This window comes from Mesoplodon mirus (assembly GCF_964341445.2).
Source record: "Mesoplodon mirus genome assembly, chromosome: 5".
Classification (NCBI taxonomy): Eukaryota; Metazoa; Chordata; class Mammalia; order Artiodactyla; family Ziphiidae; genus Mesoplodon; species Mesoplodon mirus.
In genome coordinates, this window is record NC_138980.1 from 42778918 (window position 1) to 42791698 (window position 12781).

The window sequence follows — 12781 nt, forward strand, 5'->3', positions numbered from 1 at the left end:
CGCATCCCGTATTTACATAATGATTTATTGTTTTTTAACTGGTGAAAATAGGAATCAATTGCCTTAGAGATATTCTAGTCCTTTGCATTTCAAAGTTCTCTAAGGACATAGGCAAAAACTGATCTAATATAAATTTCCTCCTGTGTAAAATGTACACATGAGAATTTAATGAACACATCTCATGCACTGTGATTGACTGAAAAGAGTCCTTGGGCCCAGGTAGGACTAGGGCTGCAGGGTTCAAACCTCCCAGCAGAGCCAAACGTCTGGGATTCTTTCTCAAGTACCAAATGAGTGGGGAAGGGTCAGGGATGGATGGAAGGCTCAACGCTGTCAAGGATCAAAGATTAAAATGGAGCCAGACTCTATAACAGTTAGTGAGGTCTCATTAAGTGTCTCTCTCTCTCTCTTTTTTTTTTTGGCTGTGTTGGGTCTTCGTTGCTGTGTGTGGGCTTTCTCTAGTTGCGGCTAGCGGGGACTACTCTTTGATGCGGCGCGCAGGCTTCTCTCATCGTTGTGGCTTCTCTTGTGGAGCATGGCTCTAGGCGTGCGGGCTTCAGTAATTGTGGCACACGGGCTCAGTAGTTGTGGCACGTGGGCTGTAGAGCGCTCAGTAGTTGTGCCTCATGGGCTTAGTTGCTCTGTGGCATGTGGGATCTTCCTGGACCAGGGATCGAACCTGTGTCCCCTGCACTGGCAGGTGGATTCTTAACCAGTGTGCCCCCAGGGAAGTCCAGCAATAAAGTATCTTTAAATTTAGGTATGTACATTGTTTTTTAAAACATAATGCTATTGCACACTTAATAGATTACAGTATAGTATAAACATAACTTTTTTGTGTGTGTGTGGTACGGGGGCCTCTTACTGTTGTGGCCTCTCCCGTTGCGGAGCACAGGCTCCAGACGCGCAGGCTCAGCGGCCACGGCTTACGGGCCCAGCCGCTCCACGGCACGTGAGATCTTCCCGGACCGGGGCACAAACCCGTGTCCCCTGCATCGGCAGGCGGACTCTCAACCACTGCGCCACCAGGGAAGCCCTCACCTATTCTTAAACCTGGATAATAAATTTTAATAAATTTATTTATTTTAGGCTGCGTTGGGTCTTCATTGCTGCGCGCAGGCTTTCTCTAGTTGCAGTGAGGGGGCACCACTCCTCGTTGCGGCGCACGGGCTTCTCATTGTGGTGGCTTCTCTTGTTGCAGAGCATGGGCTCCAGGTGCACGGGGCTCAGTAGTTGTGGCTCGCGGCCTCCAGAGCACAGGCTTAGCAGTTGTGGCTCATGGGTTCAGTTGCTCCACAGCATGTGGGATCCTCCCGGACCAGGTCTTGAACCTTCATCCCCTGCTTTGACAGGTGGATTACCAACCACTATGCCACCAGGGAAGTCCTGTCTCAAAGTCTTTATTTCCCCCTTACCTTTGAAGGATAATTTTGCTCAACAATGAATTCTAGTTAGATCCTTTTTTTCTATCAACACTTGAAATATTTTATTCACAAATGGTGCAGCCACTTGATCAACAGTTAGGCAGTTTCTCAAAAATTAAATATATAATTATCATATGACCCCCCAGTTCCTTTCCCAGCTATATGCCTATGAAAAATGAAAACATGTGGTCAAACACAAATTTGTACATGAAATTTATAGCAATGTTACTCGTAGTAGCCAAAAAGTGGAAATAATCTGAATGTCTATTAACAGATGAAAGGGTAAACAAAATATTTTATCCATCTAGTGGAATATTATTTGGCCATAAAGATGAATGAAATATTGATCAATGCTACAGCATGGGTGTACCTTGCAAAAGCTATGCCAAATGAATGAAATCAATCACGGAAACCATATATTACATAATTCCATTCGAGAGCCCTGAATAAGGAAATCTATAGAGACAGATAGTAGATTAAGGTTTCCTAAGGCTGGATATTGGAGGAGGAAGATGGGATATTGGGAGTGAAAAAGTGAAGAGGAATTTCTTTTTGAGATGATGAAAATCTTCAAAGATCAACTGTGGGAATGATTGCATATATCTGGGAATATACTGAAAACCTTTGAATTGTACTCTTTAATGTGATGCATTGTATGGTATCTACATTGTCTCAATAAAGGTGTTCATATAAATTAAATACATTAAGAGTTATGCAATTCAATATTGTAGGCATATAAGAGTTTCCAGATTGATTAACATATCCATCACCACACATGGTTACTTTTTGTGTGGGTGGTGAGATTACTTAATCCACTGTCTTGGCTGATTTCAAGTATACAATGTAGGATAACGTATATTAAATCATCACATTGTAATCTTTAAATACAGGCAGTTTTATTAGTCATAGCTTAGTAAAGATGGTGGGGGCGGGGCACGGATTTCCAGATACTTCCCTGTTTAGATAAAGACTTACTATTTTTCTTCTATCAGTGAAAATTGGAATCAGTTGCCTTCGGGACATTATAGTCATTTACATTTTGAAGTTCTCGAGAAACATTGGCAAAATCTGATCTAAAATAAATTTCCTTCCAATGTAAAATGTGAATTTAATGAAAACTGTGTTGACAAAAAAATTAATTAGTCGATCTAAGAAAGAAATGGAAAATTTTATTCGAACCAAATTGAGGATTATAACCTGTAAATATACCCTCAGAAAGCTCCAAGAACTATTCTGCCCACTAGATGTCAAAGCACAGTTATATAAGATTTGGAGGCAGAGGGCTGTACATTAAATGATGTATTACTGACAGTTTACACAATCCAGGTCTACATGTACAAAGCAAGTATGAATAGTGGGTCATGGGTATTCGTGGCCCCTTACAAGATTAAGCAGGAAGGCTATCTCCTAAGGAGTTATCTTCTTGATACTAGGAGAATGTTGCTCTTTATGGTTGAGCAGGTATTTCTGCCGGTAGGGAGGTTTGGTTGATGCATAATGCTGATACACAATGCACAGTAGAGGGGAAGGAGGAGGCCAAAGGGCAGAGAAAATTTTTTATGTTTAAATTTTCCTTGACTTGCCTTAGAATATGAATTTTTATTTCATCACCTAATAGTTTAATGAGTACATCTCACACCCTGTGGTTAGACTGAGTCCTTGTGCCCAGGCTGGGGCTTTTGGGTTCAAACTTCCTACAGGTCCACGTGCCCTGGGTTTCTTTCACTTAAGTACCAAATAAGTGGGGGTGGGAAAGGGATGGGTGGAAGGCTAGCTCAGTCCTTGCAAGGATCAAAGATCAAATGCAGCCGGGTTCTTTATTATTAGTGGTGAGATCAAATGCAGCCGGGTTCTTTATTATCAGTGGTGAGGTCACATTTAGTGTCTTGTGTTTCTAAACAAGGGTTGCAGTTCCCTGAATGGTCTGACAGCCCTATGCCAATCCCTTGATCCCTAGAGACAGAAGACCCTCTTGTTCCAGTGTGGCCTGGGCCACCCTCATGCTGTGTGCTTGTTTCACGAAAACTCAAGAATTCCCTGTAAATTGTGACCACATGTTCACAAAGAGCTAGGAGAAAAAAACTGTAGAGGCAGCCCCAGGCCAGGAGAAAGTTTTTTCTCCATACAAACGATCGTGGCTGGGTCAGGTTCCCACCCACTGGCAGAAGGTGGTTCGGGTGAGTAGCGCATCCTCCCTCCTGTTGTAGCTCAAGCTGAGGGGCGTGGCCCTCCGACCTATCCAATCAGGGGCGCCGCTGGAGCAGGTGGGTGGGGGCGACGTATCGCACCGGAGTGGGCGTCCCTATTGGCGCCGGCCTCGCCGGAGAGCGGGTATAGACTGTGGTTCACGGTTCCTGGTGAACAGGCCGCGGTTTGTGTTGCGTTGTGACCTGCACTGGTCGTGGGAGCCGTAGGAAGGACTCAGGGAGACCCAGGAAACCTAGAAATGGTGAGTGTGCTGCCCCTGAGTGCGGAGTCGGGGCGGAGCGTCTTGTGGGAACCGGCTGTGGCGGGACTCGGACCTCAGTCCCCTCCCGCCCGCAGCGTGGACGCTGGGACGGCAGACGGACCCCGGGCGTCCTGTCCCGTTATTTAGCTCGGCAGCCGACCCCAGAGCTTCGCTGGGCAGCGCTGTGCCTACGTCCCCGCGTCTCCCCAGACTGTGCGGTAACCACGGGGAAGGTTATTAGTGACAGTCAGGCCTCGGTCTCTTGGGTTCGTGCGTGGGAGGAGCTGTAGTCTGCGGTGTTCCCGGTCCCTTTCTCCCAGGAGTCACCTGTTTTCTTCTGAGTTTTCCACATATTTGGGAAGCGGAGTCTCAAATCCCTGCTCCTGTCCCCCCGCCGTAGCTCTTCCTAGGACTGATAATAAATCCCTAAATGTTCAGATCCTTCACCTCCTTCCCAGAGCCAACTTCCCCTCTCTAATTCACATCATTATAATCAACTAACTGTTTGTCTTCCGGCTGCATGTCACACAGATCCAATATTTTATCTTTTTTCTCCAGAGCCATGGAATGCTGTTTTAAAAAGATTTATATTTGCCTGTGGCTGTTTTCGTGAGAGGAAAGCCGAGAATAACCACTTAGAACTAGGTTGCATCAAATCCTCTTGCCTCTCCCCCTAATGTGTCCTGCACACACACATCCTATGGGAAGTGCTTTGGGTGGAGGTTCTTCTTTGGAAATTTTCCTGGGTGTTTTGTCAGAACAGCCCCTCTCTGGGTTTGTCACCTCAGAAAGATTTTTTTCACTTATTTAAGTCTCAGTTTTTCAATAAAGGTAAAATGTATTTAATCAATAGAGCTTCAAAGAGAGTATAAAATAGTTCTAAACAGGCAAGAAAGAAGTGAATTTTAGAAGAAAATAATATGTTCCAGTATTACACGTTCCATTTGTATAGGATTCTTTCACTCTTTATTCCCCTGAGCATGTATAGGAAGTTCCTGAGGTCTATTCTTTACTTTTGGGTGTCTTCAAGTAAATTTCCAGGGCTTAGAATTGCAGAGTAGAAGTGTTCCAGTATGATCAGTTGTTTACAAGCCAATTTCTTTCCCTGGAAATAATAATTACCTGACACCTGAATAGATATTTGGGGTTTTCTATTTGAACTCGTCAAAGTGCCTTACAGTTTTCTTCCCTCTTTTCTATGTAAATGCTGGGTTTGAGTGACTTTTGGGATTGTCCCCACACTGGCTTTGTGTCATTTAAGATATCAACGTTGTTCCAGAGCAACTGCAGAGTGGAGCAGAGGCCTGGCCCAAGCTATGGCTCCCTTTTTGTCTGCAAAGGGAAATACTTAAAGGCCTGTTGGATTCTTCCTGGGGAACCTCCTTCTGCTGGTGTCCTTCCTGGTCACACCCACCACAGAAGGAGTCCTTTATACTGAGAAAAGCTACCAAACCCCTGGAACACTGGGGATGCATGTGCACACGGGGGTGGGAGGTGTGTTGTGATGCTATTTCTGAGTTTGTAGTTGTGGTTCCTTAGGTCTAGACATTTTTAGGCCTTATGCTGAAGTTTTGCATTCAGAATGTAATTGGTGCACAATTGAGAAAGTCTGAAGGTCAGGTGTTCTGTCTCATGGACAAAGGGTTGATGAATTTGGGAGTTCATTTGGGTCAGACCCTTAAACAGAATCAGGCTGAGAGTTTCCTCACTTGTGAGAGTAGAAGCCTGGGGGAGGGAGAGCGTCCATGCTTACAGGGGAGAGGATGTATGGAGCTCCCAGTGTTCTTTCCTGTGGCTGCTCAGGTGTCCCCACCCTCCTTCACCAGAGGCTGACACACTGCAGGGGGTTACATCTCAACCAGGAGTGTTTAGGACCCAAGTTGCGATTATGTTCAACTTTGTGAATGTGGTGGTGTTTTTGTTTTCTGAATTGTAGCGAAGCATGCTGCGTATCTGTGTTGATTCTGGTTCTCATTGGCATTCGGGGTTATACTATATAAGTTGGTTGACACATATAGTGTAAGATAAGAAAATTGTGGAACCAGATAGAATTTTGGTTCCATTTTGGCAGGAGAACCTCAAGATGTGAGATATGGGTGTTTTTAAGTTCTCAGGTGCTGCTTTCATTTTTTTTTTTTTTTTTTTGCGGTACGCGGGCCTCTCACTGTTGTGGCCTCTTCCATTGCGGGGCACAGGCTCCGGACGTGCAGGCTCAGCGGCCACGGCCCCAGCCACTCCGCGGCATGTGGGATCTTCCCGGACCAGGACACGAACCTGCGTCCCCTGCATCGGCAGGCAGACTCTCAACCACTGTGCCACCAGGGAAGCCCTGCTTCTTTCATTTTTTAGGTCAGTGTCTGTCCATGTCTCTAGAGAACTTTGACTTTTAAGAGGCTATACTATTCCTAAGGCAAATGAATTCCTATTTTAATGCATGCGAGGAAAAAGCAGTTGAATTTCTTTTTTCATTGATATGAGGAAAACACCTCAAAGCTTATGGAAATCTTTGAAATTTCTAGTACATTTCAGGGCTTAATTGAAACCCCTAATGTATTATAATATGCTACTCATACTATAAAATATTTTATGTTAAATATAGTGGAGGGAGGAACTATTACAGATCTTACTCAATTTATGATGGGTTTACATCCCGATAATCCCATCGTAAATTTAAAATATTGATAGTTGAAAATGCATTTAATACACCTAACTTACTGAACATCATAGCTTAGCCTAGTCTGCCTTAAACATGCTCAGAACACCTACATTAGCCTATATTTGGGCAGAATCATCTAACACGAGGCCTATTTTATAATAAAGTGTTGACTGTCTGATGTACTTTATTGAGTACTGTACTGAATGTGAAAAATAGAATGGTTGTATGGGCACAGGATGGTTGTAAGTGTACCTGTTGAAAGTCGAAAAATTGTAAGTTGAAGCATTGTACGTTAGGGCTGTTGATAGAAATCCCCTGTTTTTTTAGTTGGAAAGGGATTTGTAAAGTTTTCATGGTCTGCAGTTTTATATCTGCTAGTGTTTAAAGGATTAAATTTTGAAGTAGTTTCTTACATAGAAAAGTTTAAATTTTAAAAAGCAAAAGCGAATTTAAAATAATGATTAATCATAGGAAAAGGCAGTGTATGTAAATTTCTCTCCTTGTTTTCAGTAACTAATGCATGGAAAGGTTGAATTTTTTAAAAATTCCTAAGATAGGAAACTAACTTACATATCCTGTTCTACTTCTCTGCTCTTATTCCAACCACCCTGAAATAACCAGTTTTGATTACTTCTTTTTTTTTGTGGTACGCGGGCCTCTCACTGTTGTCGCCTCTCCCATTGCAGAGCACAGGCTCTGGATGTGCAGGCCCAGCGGCCATGGCTCACGGGCCTAGCTGCTCCGGGGCATGTGGGATCTTCCCGAACCAGGGCACGAACCCGTGTCCCCTGCATCGGCAGGCGGACTCTCAGCCACTGCGCCACCAGGGAAGCCCAGTTTTGATTACTTCTTGATCATTTTGTTTGTGTTTCTTTGTATAAGAACAAACCAGTGCTAATCCTTACTGGATTTGTTCTTATAATGAGCTGTCAGGGGTCCACATATTTGATGTTTGACTACTGAAAGTTAAGCCTCACCCCTCCCTCTTCCCCTGGTTCTTACCTGGACAGGCTGATAAGAAAGCCTGGAGGCTCCTGCCCTGTGAAAGAAAGCCTGGAGGCTCCTGCCCTGTGAGCTGCTGTTTGCTGGGGTCTCCTCCTGTGCGCTGAGCTGCCCTGTGTGGCATTGCTGACCCCACCAACCCTGGGTTCTATATACAGAGGACACCGAGTTGGAAGTTTTGATAATTCGTTGTCCTCTCTGAGCAGGAGTATGAGAAAGGCTCCTTTGTTAAAGTGGTCCTCAGTCGATGTGTTGGCTGAAACCTATCTGCATCTTTAAGTAAAAGTGTAAGTGAGGCTGGGATTGCCTTGTCTTTGGGGAGTAAAAGGCTGATTATATACCCTGTGAATGAGGTGAGCCCATCAGATGGCCACTCCTTAAAGAGCAGGTATTTCAGAGAGAGAAGGAGACTGGGAAAGGCAGCCAGAAGGTGGAGAGCTGAGTCCACTCTCCTAATATGAGGGCTCACCTCTGCTGCTGCTGCCCCTGCCTCTACTGCAATGAAGATCCTGACCCTCTGAGTTACGGGGGGCAACACCCATAGCCTCACTGTGGCACAGCAAGGGGATTAGTTCAAACTTAAACTAAAAACTCTATAAAATACCCGGTAGTCATGGAGGAGACCTCTGATCCCGATGGCACTAGTGTGTGCCCCCGGAGGAAGAATTTTATGAGTCCCAGGGTAGAGAGGACACCCTCTTTTCCAAAGTATATCCTGGGACTTATATAATATAGGGAAGGACGGGAGAGAAGGAACAAAAGGAAAAAGGTATTGAAAAAAGGCTCACAATTTTCCAGTTGGAAATCCAAAATATACTAAAAAATTTACATAACCAAAAAGATTAAAAGGGCAGTCCTTGCTTTTTGAGCCTCTTCAGAACATAGGTTTTGAATTAATGTTACAGTCTCCTATAATGCCATAATTCACAAACTTTCCTACAATTATTGAGTGAGAGATCTCAAGTTAGTTATACCTAGGATCTCAGTAAATTTAAGCAAAGTGTACTGCATGATCTTAGAGGAAGTACTGAATATAATATAGAGGGCAGATTGGTATACTTCACCATAATCATCAGAACTCTTTGCCTCTCCTTACGATCATAGCACCCATTGTCACAAAATGTCCCATAGTGAGCAGGAAAGCTCTGAACCAATAAATCATAAATTAAAATTAGGTTAAATTAAGTTCTTGCCACTTCCAAATTGGCTTCACACAGTGAGACTAGATGGTCCTTACCCCTTAGTTAAATTAGTTATATGAGCCGGTATAAGTTAAACAGGGCCTTTGCGGATTGAAAACTTTAAGAAACCTTTTATTTTGCGAAGAAGTGACTATCCCCAGGGCTTCTGCTTTGAACAGCCTAATTTGACCCGTTATTAAACCTGGAAAGAGTGAAAAACACCTCACAGTGGAATGCTACAACCTTGAGGCTGTTGTCCCATCACAGAAACCCCTTATTCCTAGTCTCCAACATTATGGAAATTACTGACTCCATCTACTCAGCAACTGCTAAACATTCTGCTCTCACAGATTTGGCTACGTCTGTTCTGTTCAGTTCCTGTTTCAACAGCCTCTCTGCTGCACTTGGCATTCACCTCTGAAAGGACATGATACACCTTTAACTGGTTACCGTCAGGGAACCTCAACACCACTGTGAACACACACAGTCTCTGCAGGCAGGATCTGAACTGCATCCACCTGTGCCACGAGCAGAGATATGACATTAATGACATCTCTTCTGAGGAAGTTCATTTGATATTTAGGGCATACAGTATTGAAAAAGGTGGGCTTGTAAAAAGTGGATGGGCATTGCTCCAAACATATGAGGCCTTGATACCTTTAATTAATACAATAAAAAAAATTTAATAAACAGAAGGCCACCCCTTCCTGGCACCATGAAGAAATACCAATAGTCCGTCTCAGCACCCACAACATTGTCTAGATTCTTGTGATGTTTGGGAGGCAACATATCCCTTGTTTATAAATTTACCGGAGCCCATTTATGCGGTTACTTGGAAATTGGGCCACCTTGAATGGACACCCCTACCATAGAAGGCTCAAGACTGTTACCATACAACAGGCACACCTGGTAGTGTCCTCAGAGACTCCTTCACTATAATGAAGAGGCTTCAGCACCCACCTCCCATACCTTCTGGTCACCCCTGATGGTCTTGTGTTGTAATTTCTCTCTTTTTCTTAGTTATGATCACAAGATGTTTATCTTGTGGTCTTGTCATTGATCTTGTCAAAGAACCAGTTTTTTTTCTTTTAATATACTCCACTGATTCTTTTCCCCCAATTTTTATTATTTCTTTTATTCTGCTTACTTTGGGTTTAAATTGTTTTCCTTCCGAAGGTAGATATTTACATTGTTGATTATAGATTTTTCTTTTTTTTTCTAGTGTATTTGTTCAGTGGCATAAATTTCCCTCTAAGCATTGTTTTGCTGCATCTCACAACCCTTGATTAGTTGTATTTTCATTTACTTCAAAATAATTTTTTATTTCTCTTCGGACTTCTTTTTTGATCCCACGTATTATTTAGAAGCGTATTGTTGAATCTCCACGTATTTTGGGGAGTTTCTGACTATCTTTGTGTTACTGATTTCTAGACTAGTGCCTGTGTGGTGTGAGAGCATATTTTGAATGACTGCTGTCCTTTCAAATTTGTTAAAGTATGTTTTATGTCCCAGAATGTGTTCTGTCTTGGTGAATGTTCCTTATGAACTTGAGAAGAATGATTTCCATGGATTACAATTAAATCCATTTGTTCCATGGTGCTATTGATTTCAGTTCTGTCCTTCCTAATTTTCTGCCTGCTGCAATTGGTAATTCATGATAAGGAGGTGTTGAAGTCTACAACTAGTAGTGGATTCGCTTACTTTCTTGCATTCTGTCAGTTTTGGCCTCATATATTTTGCCCATCTGTTGTGATGCATGTACACATGAACGATTGTTATGCCTTCATGGAGAACTGACAGCTTTGTCATTATGATAAAGTCCCTCTTTATCTTTTTAAATTTATTTTATTGAAGTATAGTTGATTTACAATGTTGTGTTAGTTTCTGCTATACAGCAGAGTGATTCAGTTATGCATATATATACATATCCTTTTTCATATTCTTTTCCATTATGGTTTATTACAGGATATTACACACTGCGTCATGGAGTGTGTAAATGGTGGATAATAAGAAAAGGGAGGAAAGAGTTTTTCTCACCAATGGATGGTCTTAAATTGATAATATTTATTTCATTTGTATAGCATTTCTGACATTTCCCAACATGCTTTGGACCCTGCCATTAGACAGCAGTAGGATTTGTAATGTGATCACAGTAAAACCATGTAAATAATTTTCATGTGTTCCTGATGCTGTTAAATTTATGAGGAAGTAAGTATGGACAGAGAATTAGTTTCTGATGATCAAGTCAGAGAATAAATGTTGGGAGATAGCAGAATCATATGTAACTTATAAATGGAGTATAGATGTCCAGTGCTGTCAGTCTTACTCATCCTACCATACATATATATGGAATGTTGTAGGACGCAGTGGTCTTTGAGGATGTTGCTGTGAACTTCACCCTGGAAGAGTGGGCTTTACTGGATTTTTCACAGAAGAAACTCTACAGAGATGTGATGGGGGAAACCTTCAGGAACCTGGCCTCAGTAGGTAAGGATGACAACTTACCTTCACCTTGTCAGTCAAAGGTCAAGTTTTTCTGCCCTACAATATTATTCTAAGAGGTGGAATGTGTACAGGGAGGACATTGGTAAATAAACTAGGTATGGTCACAGCTCACTGTAGCACTAGAATCTAATAATTTTTCTATAACTTCTAATACTTTGGAATCATTTTTCTGTGTCTGCATTTTAGGAGAAACATGGAAAGATCATGACATTGAAGATCAGTGCAAAAATCAGGGGAGAAAACTAAGGTGAGTGGCACTCCCAGCAGAAAGCAGTGTTTCACATGAGAATTATATTATTGTACCAGATCTTAAAAAGAAACAAGACAATCCATGCTTCAAATTTATTGCTTCTCAGAAAATGTTCACCAAATTACTTTCTTACATATGACATAATGTTCAGTGTTTGCAAAATAGTTCACTTGGAAACAGTATTAATAAGCCCTATGTATAAATATCACCGTTTTGGTGAGCAAAGGTGAGTCCTCTTGCGGAGCATTCAGTATATTGTTTTGAACAATTCACCCGAAATAGAAAAATACCTATAGTTTTGCTACAAATAATAAAATTGTAGCTGAAATATTGTAATAAGTATGAAATCATTAATAAAGAGATCATTAATAATTCCTCCTTGTTTTTTGCAGAAGTCATAAGGTAGGGAGAATATGTGAAGAGAAAGAGGGTAGTCCATGTAGAGAAAACCTCAGCCTTATTCCAAATCTCAATCTGAACAAGAAAACTATTATCAGAGTAAAACCATGGGAACACAAAGTATGTGGAAAAGTCCTCATACATCATTCATCCCATAATAGGTACACCAGAAGTCACATTGGACACAAGCCATATGAGTATCAGAAAAATGGAGAGAAGCCATACAAATGTAATGTATGTGGGAAAGCCTTTAGTTATCTGCAGTGTTTTGAAAAACATAAAAGAAATCACACTGGAGGGAAAACCTATAAATGTAAGGAGTGTGGGAAAGCCTTCTTGCAGCTCAAAACTTTTCAGAGACACATGGTAACACATACTGGAGGTGCCTCTTATAAGTGTAAGGATTGTGGGAAAACTTTTAGTTCTTCAGCTTCACTTCAAATACATGAAAGAGCCCACACTGGAGAGAAACCTTATAAATGTAAACATTGTGGAAAAGCCTATAGATATCATCAAACTTTACAAATACATGAGAGGACTCACACAGGAGAGAAATCCTATGAATGTAAAAAATGTAGTAAAGCATTCAGTTGTCCCAGTTCCCTCCGAATACATGAAAGAACTCACAATGGAAAGAAACCTTATGAATGTAAACAGTGTGGTAAAACCTTCAGATATTACCCTTCCTTCCAAACACACGAAAGAGTTCATACTGGAGAGAAACCCTATGAATGTAAGCCATGTGGTAAAACTTTCAGTTCTAATATAGGTTTCCAAATACATGAAAGAAATCACACTGGAGAAAAACCCTATGAATGCCAAAAATGTAGTAAAGCCTTCAGTTGTCCCAGTTCTTTTCGAAAACATGAAAGAACTCATACTGGAGAAAAACCTTATGAATGTAAGGAATGTGGG